The sequence below is a fragment of the Lathyrus oleraceus genome, chromosome 3 (genome assembly GCF_024323335.1).
Source record: "Lathyrus oleraceus cultivar Zhongwan6 chromosome 3, CAAS_Psat_ZW6_1.0, whole genome shotgun sequence".
Lineage (NCBI taxonomy): Eukaryota > Viridiplantae > Streptophyta > Magnoliopsida > Fabales > Fabaceae > Lathyrus > Lathyrus oleraceus.
Window position 1 is genome coordinate 375,893,640 of NC_066581.1, and position 14,254 is coordinate 375,907,893.

Below are 14,254 nucleotides of genomic sequence, written 5' to 3' on the forward strand. Positions count from 1 at the left end.
CCAGACAACTCAAGATTCATGGGAGGATTATCCTACCCATAATTTGGAGTTAGCAACTGTAGTTTTCGTGCTTAAAGTTTGAAGGAATCATCTTTATGGGTCAAGATTTGAAGTTTTCAAAGGTCACAAGAGTCTGAAGCATCTGTTTGATCAGAAGGAGCTGAATATGAGGCAAAGGAGGTGACTATAATTTTTGCAAGATTATGACTTCGAGTTGAATTATAACCCAGGAAAATCTAAAACGTGGTAGTAGACATATTGAGTAGGAAGTCCTTGCATATGTAGGCACTAATGGTTAAAGAAATGGAATTGCTGGAGCAGTTTAGAGACCTAAGCTTGGTGTGTGAAGTCACACCAGGAAGTGTGAAGCTGGGTATGTTAAAGTGAACTAGCGATGTGGTGGCATAAATCAGAGAGGGTCAGAAGTTATATTTGAGATTGATTGATCAATTGACACTCGTTAATCAAGTAAAAGGAATGGATTTCAAGGTAGAAGAGAATGGGATCATTAAGTTTTGGGACATAGTTTGTGTGCCAGATTTTCCAGAGCTTAAAAAGATAATTCTAGAAGAAGGTCATCAGAGTAGTTTGAGTATTCATTTGGGAACCACGTATATGTATCAAGATCTGAAAATGATGTTTTTCTGTCCAAGCATGAAGAAGGACCTTGCATAATTTGTGTACTCTTGTTTGATCTATCCACTACTACGTAAAAGCCATTTCACCACAATTGAAAAAGGGATACCACCATACTTAACCAACGGTGGTGAGGTAGGGGATGATTGTAAGTGTTGGAAAAAAATTGGTTTGTCCCACATCCCTTGGGTTTTGATGACAACAAAGTATTTAAATAACAATAGGGTATACTAATGTTTGTTCAAGTGTGCAGGATCATAAACTAAAATTCATATAAAATCCAAGTATTGGTTTTGACTCTGAACATTCAAAGAGAAGCGTGAAGATCATATTCTGATGTATCAGAAGCTGAGGAAATGACTCTGAAGAAGTCATCTTCTAAAGAGGTTAACATTCAAACACCGGAGTCTGAATGAATCAGCCTTTGAAGAACATACTTGGGAGAAGTCTGCTTCTAGTGATTAGAACCTGAGCTAGTCAAAGCGTAAGAACCAAGATGACACGCATATGTCAATGTTCATCTCTGAACATACTTTATCACATGACGACCTATGCTCTAATTTCTTCACAGAGTCTGTTGGGATACAACTACTAATTCCTTTTGTGGCAAAGATTTTTCAAACTAGGTTTCACCTAACCTAATAGTTTTATGAAACATCCCAATGTCTCTTTTGAAGCTTCTTAAAGGACTCTAATGTTGAATCTTCGACGACTCTTTTCTTTTCTATTTAAGTACCTAAAAGAATTGAAGAAAATACAACACACAGATACACAACAATCAACAACTTAGATAAGTTACTCTGTCAAAGTATTAGCACAAGCTAAACTTAGGATTTGGTTTATCCTTGTATATATTAGAAGTTTCCTAAGTCTTAAAAGAGTCATATTTTTATTTATACAACTATGATTTTATATCAAGTGTATTCAACTAACAATCATTTATCTGTTAGGTATATTTTTAGAAGTCTCTTACTAAGTGTTTGAGCAAGGAAGTCTTTAGGTTGAATGCTAAATCAAGGAATTCTCACACTTGTGTGTGTGAGCAAGGATGTCTTAAACATGTGTGCTTGAGAAAGTAAGTCTCATACTTGTGTGTATGAGCAAGGAAGTCTTTAGCTTGTGTGCTTGAGCAAGGAAGTCTCATACTTGTGTGTGTGAGCAAGGAAGCCTTAAGCTTGTGTGCTTGAGAAAGGAAGTCTCATACTTGTGTGTGTAAGAAAGGAAGTCTTAAGATTGTGTGCTTGAGCAAGAAAGTGTCATACTTGTATGTGAGCAAGGAAGCCTCTAGCTTGTGTGCTAGAGGAAGGAAGTCTCAAGCTTGTATGCTTGAGCAATGAAGTCTCTTACTTGTGTGTTTGAGTAAAAGAAGTCTCTTGCTTATTGGCTTGAGAAAATTTGTAATCTTGTGTGATTATATTGAAAATCTCTTGTATGTACAAGGGGACTAGATTACTTCCAATTTGTGAGAGAAACCATGATAACTCTGTGTGTTATTCTTCTTTCTTGCTTATTATATCCGCTGTTTATCTATAGATAACTCATATTCTATAACCTTGTGTTTGGAATTTTACGTAAGAGTTTTAAAAGAAAGAAAAAGTCAACACAATTTACCCCTTCTTGTGTTTTTCTCACCTTCAATTGGTACCAGAGCACGATATGTGCTTAATACTTAACATTGGTGCATAAAAGATCCTGAGAAAAACATAATGAAACATGTATGGTGTTTTTGGATTAGAGAGTGGTACTCCTATTCCTCACACTGTTATAAATCATGATTATAGCAATCCAGAAAAGAACAACTATACAACTAGTTCTATAACTTTCAGTGGAGACTCTACTTAGTTTGAATGGTGGAAGAATAAAATGTATACTCATATCATAGGCATTGATAATGAGTTATGGGATATTCTAGAAGATATTAATATTCCTATTAATGGAGTTGGAATGATGTCTGATAGAAAAGCTCTCACACCAGCTTAGAAAAAGGTCTATAGAAAACAACATAGAGTTAGAGGCATATTGGTTGATGCTCTACCTAATTCATAGTACATCAAAATCATTTACAAATCTACCGCTAAGACCATTTTTAATTCCCTATGTGCTACTTATGAAGGGAATCACCAAGTTTAGGAAGCAAAGGCCAACCTTCTAGTTCAACATTATGAGTTGTTCATAATGAATGATGATGAGGACATTGAAGCCATGTTTTCTAGGTTTCAAGTTCTTATATTTGGACTTCAAGTTCTGAACAAGAGCTATACTACGTTTGATCATGTCAAGAATATTCTTAGGAGTATTCCTGTCAGATACAAACCTAAAGTGACAACTATACATGAGGCTAAAGACTTAAACACATTAAGTCTTGAGAGTCTCATCAGTAATCTTCAGAGCCATTAGATAGAGCTCAATAGAGATGAACCTGTCAGAATGTTAAGACCTCTTGCTTTGAAATCTGTTGCTAAAACTGCAAAACATCTTGGAGTTTGAAGAAACTTCTCAGTAGAAAATTCTGAAGATGACTTAGTTGATGAGGAAATGGCCTTCATTATTAAAAGATTTCAGCATCTGACCAGGAAGAACAAGAGATTCTCTGGAAGAAGCAGTAGCTTCATAGGAGCTGGCTCCTGAGAAAAGAAGGATGATCAGAAGGGATGCTTCAACTGGAAGAAGCCTGGTCACTTCATTGCTGAATGTTCAGAGATACAAAAGGACAAGGAAAAGAAGGGAAGCTTTCAGAAGAATATCTTCAATAATAGATTCAAGAAACATTTTCCATTTAAATCTCATACAAAAGGATTGAAAGGGCTACAACTTTTATGAAGGAACATTTTCCATTTAAATCTCATAGCAAAAGTTATTAAAGATGGAAGAAGTGAACATTTGACTTGGTACTTAGAATTTTTTTTAATTATGTTTGATTTTCCAAACTTCCACCTCAAAATTAATCATGATCCAAGCTTCAAACGGAAACGTCTTCAACATGAAAGTTGTTCCTCTTGATCTCACCTTTCCAAAAAGCCCAAGATCACGTCATTTGAACCAAGATTGAGGGACTTACGCATGGTTACTTTGTTGGGTTTGTTTTGGCAAGATTTGGATTCAAATGATCATTCCCTTTGCATGCTTCCATGTGATGACCTCAATACTCATTATGCACAAATTTAAGCTGGATTGCATCATTCCTTAGGCCCAAATCATTTCCCATGCATCCATGCACCAACTTTCTAATTTTGTCAAATTTTCAAAGGGTGCAAAACTGATTTAATTGGCTATATAAACAAGTGCATTGCCTCAGAAATAACATACACACCTTGCCCAAGGTTTTCCAAGAGAATTCAGAACCTCACGCCATAGAGTTCCTTGAAGATTTCTTTAAAATAGAGTTTGAATTTCACCTTCTGTTTTGAAGTTCAAACTCCAAGGATCCATTGCTTTCTTCACCTCAATTGATCACTGCAAGTAAAAGGAGGAAAAATCAAGCAAATCCAGTTTAAGATCAAGCTGAATTGAAGCTACTTGAAGGTGAAATTTTAGAAACTTCTCTTCTTCTATTCTCCCTCATTTATCAACTATTTTGATTGATTTTTGGTTGGTTGAAGTCCTACCAATGTAGGCAAAAAGATTGAGTTGCTTTGAGGTCAAATCGAAGTAACTCAGATCATGAACCTCAAATTTCAAATCCATGTATTTTCAATATACTTGGAATTGGAAAAAATGGATGTCAGATTCGTGCTCCTGAGAATTTTCCTTCAAAAACATGTACTCACTTTTCATTTTCCATTTGGTTTATGGTGGACCAGTCCGGTGAGGTCCATCGGAGAAGATGACCGGAGCCTTAGCTCCGGTGGTGTGTTGGCATGTCCCGACTCCTTTGATCATCATCCCACGTTTTAATCTGGTCACTTGTTTTTAAATACCAAGTTTGCAACGCGTTGACTGCAGTGCACAAGGGAACACGCACGCTTGGCTATCAGATCTGCTACCTCAATTAATGAGGGAGATCTGATGGCCCTTGTTTTTTTGTATTTTCTGAATTTTTATTTAATCCACTTATTTTATTTAATTCATATAAATTTCAATTTTAATCCAAAAAATATGGGACTTTCACCAAAAATCTTTAAATATTTTTCTCTTCCATATTCTGAATTAAAATTATTATTTGGATTAATTTTGTTATTTTTCACGAATTAAATGTTTTTATGCGTATTTTTAATTGTTTCAAAATACTTCTGACTTTTCAAAAATAGTGATTTTTTTTGCCTAAGGTCCTTTGACCTTATTTGACCTACAATAAATCCCTTGGCCATTTATTTGGTGTTTTTGAAGGGATTTTAGGTTTTGATCAAATTAAAATGCATTTTAATTCATTTTTAAATTGATTAAATATTTAAAAATATTGTTGAGCCATTTTTATGGTCTTGTGATGTTTGAATTTCTGTTTGGGCCTTGGTCAAGGTTGATTTGACTTTTGTTGGATCAAAACCATTAGATTTAGGGGATTGATGAAATGTACATTTCATCTCCCAAAATGAATGGATGATTTTGATTTGATGAAATTCCTCCCATAATCAATTTGTGTTTCTGTCTTCCCCTCCCTTTTCATATTCATCCATATTCTTCCCCATTCCCTCATTTGACCAATGAAATCTCTAATGTCTAAAGGCTAATTGGTTAATCAACGACCTTGTGTCAGATGAATTAATATAAGTATGACTGAGATAGGTCCCTCCCTCTTGATCTTTTCTTTTAGTGTGTGGTATGTTTTAGGAGTTTGGTTCTTCATACCAAATCTCTAACATGCATTAACACCTATATTTTTATTGCCTGACCTCAGATAGTTGTGACTTCTACATAAGTCCAATTACGATTGCTTAACATAGAGCTAAATTTGACCCTTAAGGCATAACATTATAATAAGTGAGATTGTAAGTCTCCCATTCTTCATGGCATTGTATGGAGACTTGACCTTTTTTCCTTTCATGGGAGCTAGTGGCATACTTGTTGAATTATCCAAGTTGGAGCCCTTCTTATGGAAGATGTCTTGGTTTAAGGATTCATACTTGTGAATGAATGGTTGAGTGTTCTCCAAAGAATGACTCAATCAATTAAAATCACCACTAACACTTGACTAACTTTTGACTAGCATTTGACTAACTCTTGTTAATATTGCTTTACTTTCAAGTCATTTACCATTTGCAACTTAAATTTCAGTTATTTATCATTCATTTCCATTTACATTTCATATAACTTGTTTATGATCATGTCATTTTCACTTTGCTCATTTGAGCCATATCTTGTGTTTGTATATATTGTTTGTGTGTTTTGGTTTTGTTTGTGGTCTTAGGACCTTAAAATACCTAATAACAACAAAAACCCTAAAAAACATCTGGTGGACTGTTGAACTTGATATAAACTTTTGGACTTAGGATTAGGAAACATTCCTTGTGCAAAAAGGACTTGGCCAATGCCAACATTTTGAGACTGAGCTATTTTGAACTGTGCCTTCATCTGATGCAAGCCTTGAGATTTTTTTGGGTTCATCTGCTACTCTATATTTGTGCTTAATTGTTATTTTGATCTTGTGTCTGATGTTTTGTTCTAAGTTGATCAAGGAATATTTCATCTGATACATGAAAAGACAATGAAGACTGCTAACTATTGGAATGCTGGCTTGGATGCAACTATCTTTATTTGATGTCTTGATCTTCATGATGTCTGGATATTGTCCATTACTTATTGATCATTGCTTGATAAAAGTCCAGAGAAAAATGGGTTTCTATATGACATTCTTGTCTGTTGGATTGCATCCCATTGGTAAGATCTTTTCAACTCTTAACTTTTAAATTTGTGCTTAGGATTGAAGGTTGAGAAAAATAAGAAAGGGGGTTTGAATTGTTTTGGAAATAAAAACTTTTTCAGAAATCAGACACACACAGAATAAAAAGGAAATGACACAAAATTTTGTACTGGTTCGCTTGAAATTCAAAGCTACTCCAGTCCACCCGGCCAAGGTGATTTCGCCTTCAAAAAAGACTTAACCCACTAATCTTGAAAGATTACACAACCAATCGTCTAAGAGAATAATCCCTTAGCCCTCTCAAGTATTCAGACTACACAGAGTCACTTGAGGAAGTATTTTAAGCAAAAGTATAAATTGTAATGTAATGTGCTTCTAACAAACAAGCAAGAATTATAGAATTGTAAGAATAATAGCTTTTCACGTAAGAGCAGCAGCTCGTGAAAGATAATAATGAAATTGAGAGTTTTTTGTTTTCTTGTGTGTCTCAAGTGTGTCTTCTTGTCAGGTATTCCTTCCTTTATATAGTCATTGAGAAGGACCGTTGGAGTGATGACAGGATCTTGGTCATTGAAGAGTGATTAATGTCATTATTATCATTGTTTCTTTCTAAAATAATTTTGAGAGCCTCATTATTTCCTTCTTGAAATAGTTTCTTTCCAAATACAGATTTCTTTTCGGTTACGCATTCTGAGCTGGTGAGTCTACGTCAGAGTCTTGATAGATCAGAGTTTGCCTTCAGAGGATAATTATGTCTAACCACATCAAAGCTTCTTAATGCTCTAGACTTCTTTAGATTCAGAGTCTGGATTCAATATTCTTTTATCGGAGTTTCTGACTTCTTAATGTTGCGCTGGTATCTGCGTTGATCAGAATCAGAACCTTCTGGACATATTCTTTCTGAGTAACATCTGATAATCGAATATTTTGTATCTGATGTAATTCTCTATCTGATGTTTGATCAGAGTCCTGCGCACTAAGAAAAAATCTCGTTAGAGTACCATTTTTGTTTTATCTTTTGTTATCATTAAATCTTAGAGATATATTGTAGAACCAACTTTGTTCTTACAATATCCCCCTTTTTGATGATGACAAAACAATACAGAGTAAAGGTGAAACATTAAAGAAAATCTTAGATCAGATAGAAAAGTGAGCTCCCCCTGAGTTAGATCTTTGGATAACTCAGAAGTTCTTACCAGACCTTCCTTAGTTTAGTGCTTTAGCTACTTTCCTGCATATCTTCAGTCATTGATTTAGTAATAATTTATTTATGATGTTTGCAATTCTTGAGAGGATTTAGTTATGTTTTCATCAGAGCTGTTTTAGTTCTCCCCTTTTTTGTCAGAATCAAAAAGACATAGCAACAAAAAAGGTTGATATTGATAAAGAGGCATTTACAGATAAGCACATATGTCAGAAGGCAGAAAGTAAGGAGAAAAACAACAAAACCGAGAAAGCAACAAGCAAATAGCCTAGGTTCCTAAGGGTTTGAAGGTGGAGGCATCCTTTGGAGCAGCTGGGACAACATGTTCTGAATGTTGACATTGACTGAGTCCTGTTGATCCAGCCTGGCCCGAACTACCTGTTGTTCTTTCTACAGTTCCTATAGAGTCTTCAAGACTAGAGGGACAAACCCAGAGTTGGAGAGCTCCCCCTGAGTCAGTTCATCAGCGTTGGCTTTGGCAGCAGCTTCTTCAGCAACGTGAGCTGCTTCTTTAACGTCAGCTTTAGCTTTTGCCTCAGCCTCAGCAGCAGCAGCATCAGCAACAACCTTTGTCTCAGCTTCTCTGATTCTGTGAAGTTCTTCTTGGCGTGCTTTCTCTTCAGCTTCCTTCCTTGCCCGTTCCTCAGCTTCTCTGGATAAGCGCTCTTGAAGTCTAATACCAGCGTCTCTGATGAAGTCGTTGCAGACTTGTTCAGAGAGGCCTTTCAGCTTGAAGGCTTCAGAGGTCATCCAACTTATCACTCTGTTTCAGTGGATCCTTACAGCATAGGGATCATAACTGATACTAGAGTTGATGGTCAGAGACTTGACCTTCTCAACTGAATACTTTGCAAAAACCTGGGTTGCTTCTTCAAGGGTAGGAAGAGTAGTTTCTGGTTCAGTGGCAGAGGCTGGGGAGGGTGAGTTTGGGGCACTTAGATTAAGTGTGGGAGTTGTTGGGTCAACAGAAGTGATGGGTGGTGGTATGTCAGAGTGGGTCTGTGAGGATAGTTCAGGTTGTGGGGTTAGTTCAAATGGTGGTTGGGTTGGTTGTGGTTCAGAGTGGGTTGGTTGTGGTTCAGGTGGTGTTTGAGGTGGTTCATATGTGGTTGGATTTGGATGTTTCGGAGGTGGGGAAGTGACTTCTGGTTCAGGTTCAGGATGTGATGGCTGTTGGGAGGCCAGAGCACGGGCTTGGAGCTGAGCCAGAGTGGGGGATTAGGGGTCAGATGGTTCGGTATCAGAGGAGAGTTCGTAGTAAGGCGGGGATTGAGAAGATGGTGATGATGATGGTGAGGTGGTTTCATTCAGCATTTCTGCTTCTGAAACTGGTAATATTGTGGTGGCGAGGTTGAATTTCAGAGAAGGTGGGTTAGAAGATCTGGTGGTTGAGGGAGGAGTTTCAACAGAGATGTATATGGGAGTTGTTTGGGGAAGAGAAGAAGCATTTGGTTTAATTTTGACAGAGCAAGGGAGAGATACAAACTTACCTGAAGAGCCAACCAGAGGAACTAGGGGTCTTGATCCAAAGGATTCTCCCAGCTTAGCTTTCTTCGCCTTCTTGGATTTCTCAGAGGGCTCCCGCATCCTTTTCATGAAGTTAGGTGGATGCTCAGGAAGCCAATCCACTGTGAAGTCAGAGATATCCACCCCTTGATTGGCAAGGTCCTGTAAATAGTAGGCTACTACCTCTGGAGGCTCAATCTTGGAAAACAGGTAGAGTTCGTTGGGAATCTCCCTCTGATCTCTGAGTGCTTCCCAGGAGGTATCAAGTGTTGGTTTGGCTCTGACTTGATCAATGATTCCCATGCTCTTCAGATTCCGAGCATTCAGAGGTCTTCTAGTGTCAATGGTGACATCTTCCATGAGTCTGAGCTGAATTAGGTGATCCACGAGGCCACTCTCGATCAATACATCAGATATCAGCCTCCCAAGAGGGATATAGTTCCTTGTCTTCATGTTGTTTCTGGTGTCTTTAACTGAATCTCTGAGGTATTTGAAGAGGAGTGCAGGTAGACATAGTTTCAGACCCTTGTGAATGGAGTACAAGATACACTTCTGATCTGTGTTGATGTAGTCAGAAGAGTTTGAAGCAGGACGATGGTGGATGGTGCCTAAGATGATCTTCAGCCAGACCCGGAGGTTCTGATGTAGCTCCTTGTTCTTGGAATGCTTGCCTTCAACACTCTGTTGGAAGATGGTAGGGTTGATTTCCTAGGACAAGTATTTTGCCCTAGGGTTTATGTTATAGATGTGTCTTCCTCCTGTCTTATCCATGTTCAGAAGGGAGGCAATTGATTTTTCAGTGATGACTATCTTGACTCCCAGAACGTAGGAGACAATGTAGTGATCATCTGAGTCTGCAAAACGCCAGAACTCCTTTGCCAGATTCGTGTATACAGGGCCATAGAGGCGTTGAAAGTAGGTTTCCCACCCTTGCATTTTCAGTTCTTCAGTGAGGTCGATGCCATTTCGCTTCATGTTTTCGAAATCAACCAAGGATTCACAAAGAACTTCAAGCTTCTCAAAGGGAGTTTCTAGATGTATGTGGGGCTCATGATCGAGGATGTGGGGTTCCCTGTAGACTGGAGTTGAGACGACGCCGGTGGTTGCAGTGGTTTGTTGGCTAGAACTGGGTGCTTGCTCTGTTGAGTTCATTTGTTGGGAGAAGTTGTAGACTGATTGTTGCTGAGAATTCATGAAGAACAATTGAAGATGATGATGAATGTTTGAAGAGCTTGATGAAGACTGCAGAAACTCTTTGAAGGAGATGAAGAACAGAGAGAGAGGGTTTTGTGAGGTCGTGGGTGTAAAATGTGCAAGTGTAGTTTGTGAAATGAATATATACACAATTAGGGTGCATGCAAAACGACAATAGAAAGTGAGTTTAATAGTTAAGAAATTGAATGCAGCACGTTAACCAAGTAAGCACGTTTGGAGGAGAATGATTACAGCCCATGATGGAGGTCTAATCCCTAAGTCAGCATACTTCTTGAGGAGATATCAAAAGTCTGTCTCTTGATTTCTGCTAGACAGCTGTCTAGAAGTTCCAAGGTCAGACGCAAGATGTACCACGTGTTACTTTATCTGATCTTCAAGAATACCAAAGGGTTGGATCCTGAAGATTTCTGACTCAGATGACTTCTAACTGGTAGTAGCATCAGAGTCAGATACAGATTCCAGGTGTTTGCTTTAGAGTCTTATTTTGCTATTTCAAAGGCACATTTTATTTTGGACAATTTTGAATGTTTAGATTTTTCAAGATAAAAGAGAATCTATCTTCAGCAAGGGGTTTGTGTAGCGGGGTATTCATTACCATTAGAGATATTGACTAAATCCAAGGTAAACCATACAAGTCGAGTCGCCACCGCACTTCTATTTATCCAAAGGAATGGTTAGAAAGCGAACAAAAACCTAAAAGTTTTATCGAATCAAAAACTAGTAAAATGTCAGAGATCTGGGTAAGGGGGTTGGTTATGCAGTGGGAAGGTTTTAAGCACCCAAAACATCCTAGGTACTCCTAGGGAGCCCTTTTCATAAGTGTTACTCTAGTCTAAAGGGTGTAGGTATATCTAAAGTACTATTTACTAAAAGGAAGGTTAAAAGAAAATGACTCGCAAGGATGTCGCATCCACTGCCTACGTATCTCATCTGAGTATGAGAATCAGAGTCTTCGTAGCTCGGCTACCTATGGGTTAAAGAGAAGTATGCTCGGTAAGACGTCGCGTCTTATGCCTACGTATCTATTCTGGAATGAGAATCAGAGAAAAACGTAGTTCGGCTAACTACGGGAACAAAGGCCTCGATTGCAACTAGGGCAAGAGAAAGGGACGGTCTCGATCGCAACGAGGGCGAGAGAAAAGAATCGCAGCAAGGGCGAAAGCAAGCGAGGATTAGTTGTTAGTCGTCAGTCAAACTCGGCAAGACATCGCATCTCGTGCCTACGTATCTCATGAGAATCAGAGTTGGCGTAGTTCGGATAACTAGGGGTTAAGGATTGCCATCTGAACATGGACTTACAAAAGGGGACACCAGCTGTGTCAAAGGAGGGTGGGAAGTATGTTCAACGTCCTAGCAGTAGGTGTCGCAGCTCGCTGAATCGAGTCTTAGGCAGTTACCTCTTTGCAATAGAACGGACTGACATGCCACAAGATCGGAGATGCACGGAAGGTATAAAAGTGGGGAAGCTCTTCTCTAGAGTTGTCATGCAATATGGACCTATGTGTTAGGATTTACAAAGGGGAACATCTACCTAATGTTAGCATGCAAAGATTAGGGGAATTCTACCTATGTTATCATACAAAGGGTTCTACCTAATGGGTGCTACCTAAACGGAACAAGACTCAACGAATGGAGCACGAAGAGGAGTTACGGATAAGGGTAGATGGCGATGCCGGAGGTAATCTACTTACAGGTAGATGGCGATGCCTGAGGCAATCGACTTACAAGAGGATGGATGAATGCGTGCTGGTTCTGTTAAGTTTTGAAAATGATTACTCGACGTTGGATCGAGCTTTTGATCTTATTTTGAAATGGTTATCGGATGTTCGTTTTAATTCTTGTATTAACAGGTGACTAAAGAAATAAAGAAATAAATATTATACACTTTATGGGAGAGGGGTACATTTGTTATGAATGGGAATTGTTCTTGGCAAACAAACAATAAGAATATATGCCTCATACATCATACAAGTAGGCAACAGTTATCAATCAAATCGGATAAATAAACAATATATAATCAAACCAAAGAATCAAATAATGGAGCATTTAAACAATGCATGGGAGTATGAACATGTTAAATAATCAAGCAATAGGAAGCATGAATGAGAGAAACAAGTATAAAAGATAACAGATGAATCAAACAGATGAAAATATGCACACGAAGGGTCCCCTGAATAATTTAATCAGGAAATGAGGTAAGGAACAAATAAAATCAAGGTAAAAGGCCTCTAATACATGGCATATGATATGAACAAGGGAGGATCAAAAGATCTCTTCAATTGCCATAAGCAATCCCTAAGTCAAACATCAATCATAAAGAAGTCAACAGAAAATTCAAGTCAACTTAAAAAATAACAAATAAATAGCAAATTAATCAAGAAAATTATGAAAAAAATAAACTAAATAATGTGGGGTCAGGACATCATCATCCCCCAAAAAGATTTTAAAAATAATGAAAATTGGCACGTGAATTAATTAAAACAAAACATAGGTCAAACCAAAAGTCAATTAATAAGACTAGGTTAGAAATAAATCAAGAATAAATAGTAAATTAATCAAGAAAATTATGAAAAAATAAACTATATAAGGTAGGGTCAGGACATCATCATCTCCCAAAAAGATTTTAAAAATAATAAAAAGTGGCACGTGAATTAATTAAAACAAAACATAGGTCAAACCAAAAGTCAATTAATAAGACTAGGTTAGAAATAAATCAAGAATAAATAGTAAATTAATCAAGAAAATTATGAAAAAATAAACTAAATAAGGTGGGGTCAGGACATCATCATCCCCCAAAAATATTTTAAAAATAATGAAAATTGGTACGTGAATTAATTAAAATAAAACAGAAGTCAAATTAAAAGTCAACCAACCAAACTAGGTCAAAAATAAATCCAAAATAAATTGAAAATGTGAAATAAAATTCCAAGAAAAGGTCAGGTTGACCATGAGACAGTGGTCAACCTTCATCCCAAAAATCAAATGCTAACAATAATTTTAAGTCATAAAAATAAAATCAATAAAAAAAAGTGTGTTAAAATGGACCATTTAGAATAAATAATTAAAATAAAATATTAATATTAAAAAAATACGAAAATAAAATTAAATAAAACGTTAAGAAAAGTGAAAAATATTTTTGGGTAATTTTATGGACGAAGAAAATATTTTAAATAAGAAAAAGAAATATGAAAATGGAAGGATTAATGGTGATGAACATGGTAAGCAAGCGTAGATATATCAAAACATGGCCATGGAAGAGATGATTACCTAATGAAAAATAGAAGTGGAATGGAAGAGGAATGGAATATGATATGTGATGAAGCTTTGCCTCCTTGCCACGAAATTCAAATGCTCCTTTAGGGTTAGGGTTTCAGCTTCTTAAATAGGGTGGATTAGGTGTTCTCATGGGCTTTTTAATAAGTGATTTATCCATAAGAATAAAAGTGTGAAGTGAGGTGTAAAATGTTGTTATTTTGGGCCAAACTTAAGTGAATGGATGTCTAATGCATGGACAAAAGAGGTAAAAAACGTGACTGGTTTGTGCAGCATGCTTAGAAAATCTGATTGGGCCAGCCAGGCCCAAAATCTGCCTAGAAAATCAAGTCATGGTGCCCACTTTAAACGAATGTATCTCTCAAACCATGGATCCAAATGAGATGATTCAAAAAGTATGTGAAAGAGAACATGGCGAGGTACAATTGTTGTGAATAAAATATTTTCAAATAATGCCTTGAAGTGCAAGAAAACTGGCCAAGAAGTCTTGACAAATTTTGAAGATTTTGGACTTAGAATTTTTTCTAAGTGTCCTAAAAAATGTCTCACTTTGACTAAGCATAACTTTCTCAATTCTAATCCAAATGGAGCAAATTTCATATCTCTAGAAAGCTTGGAACAAG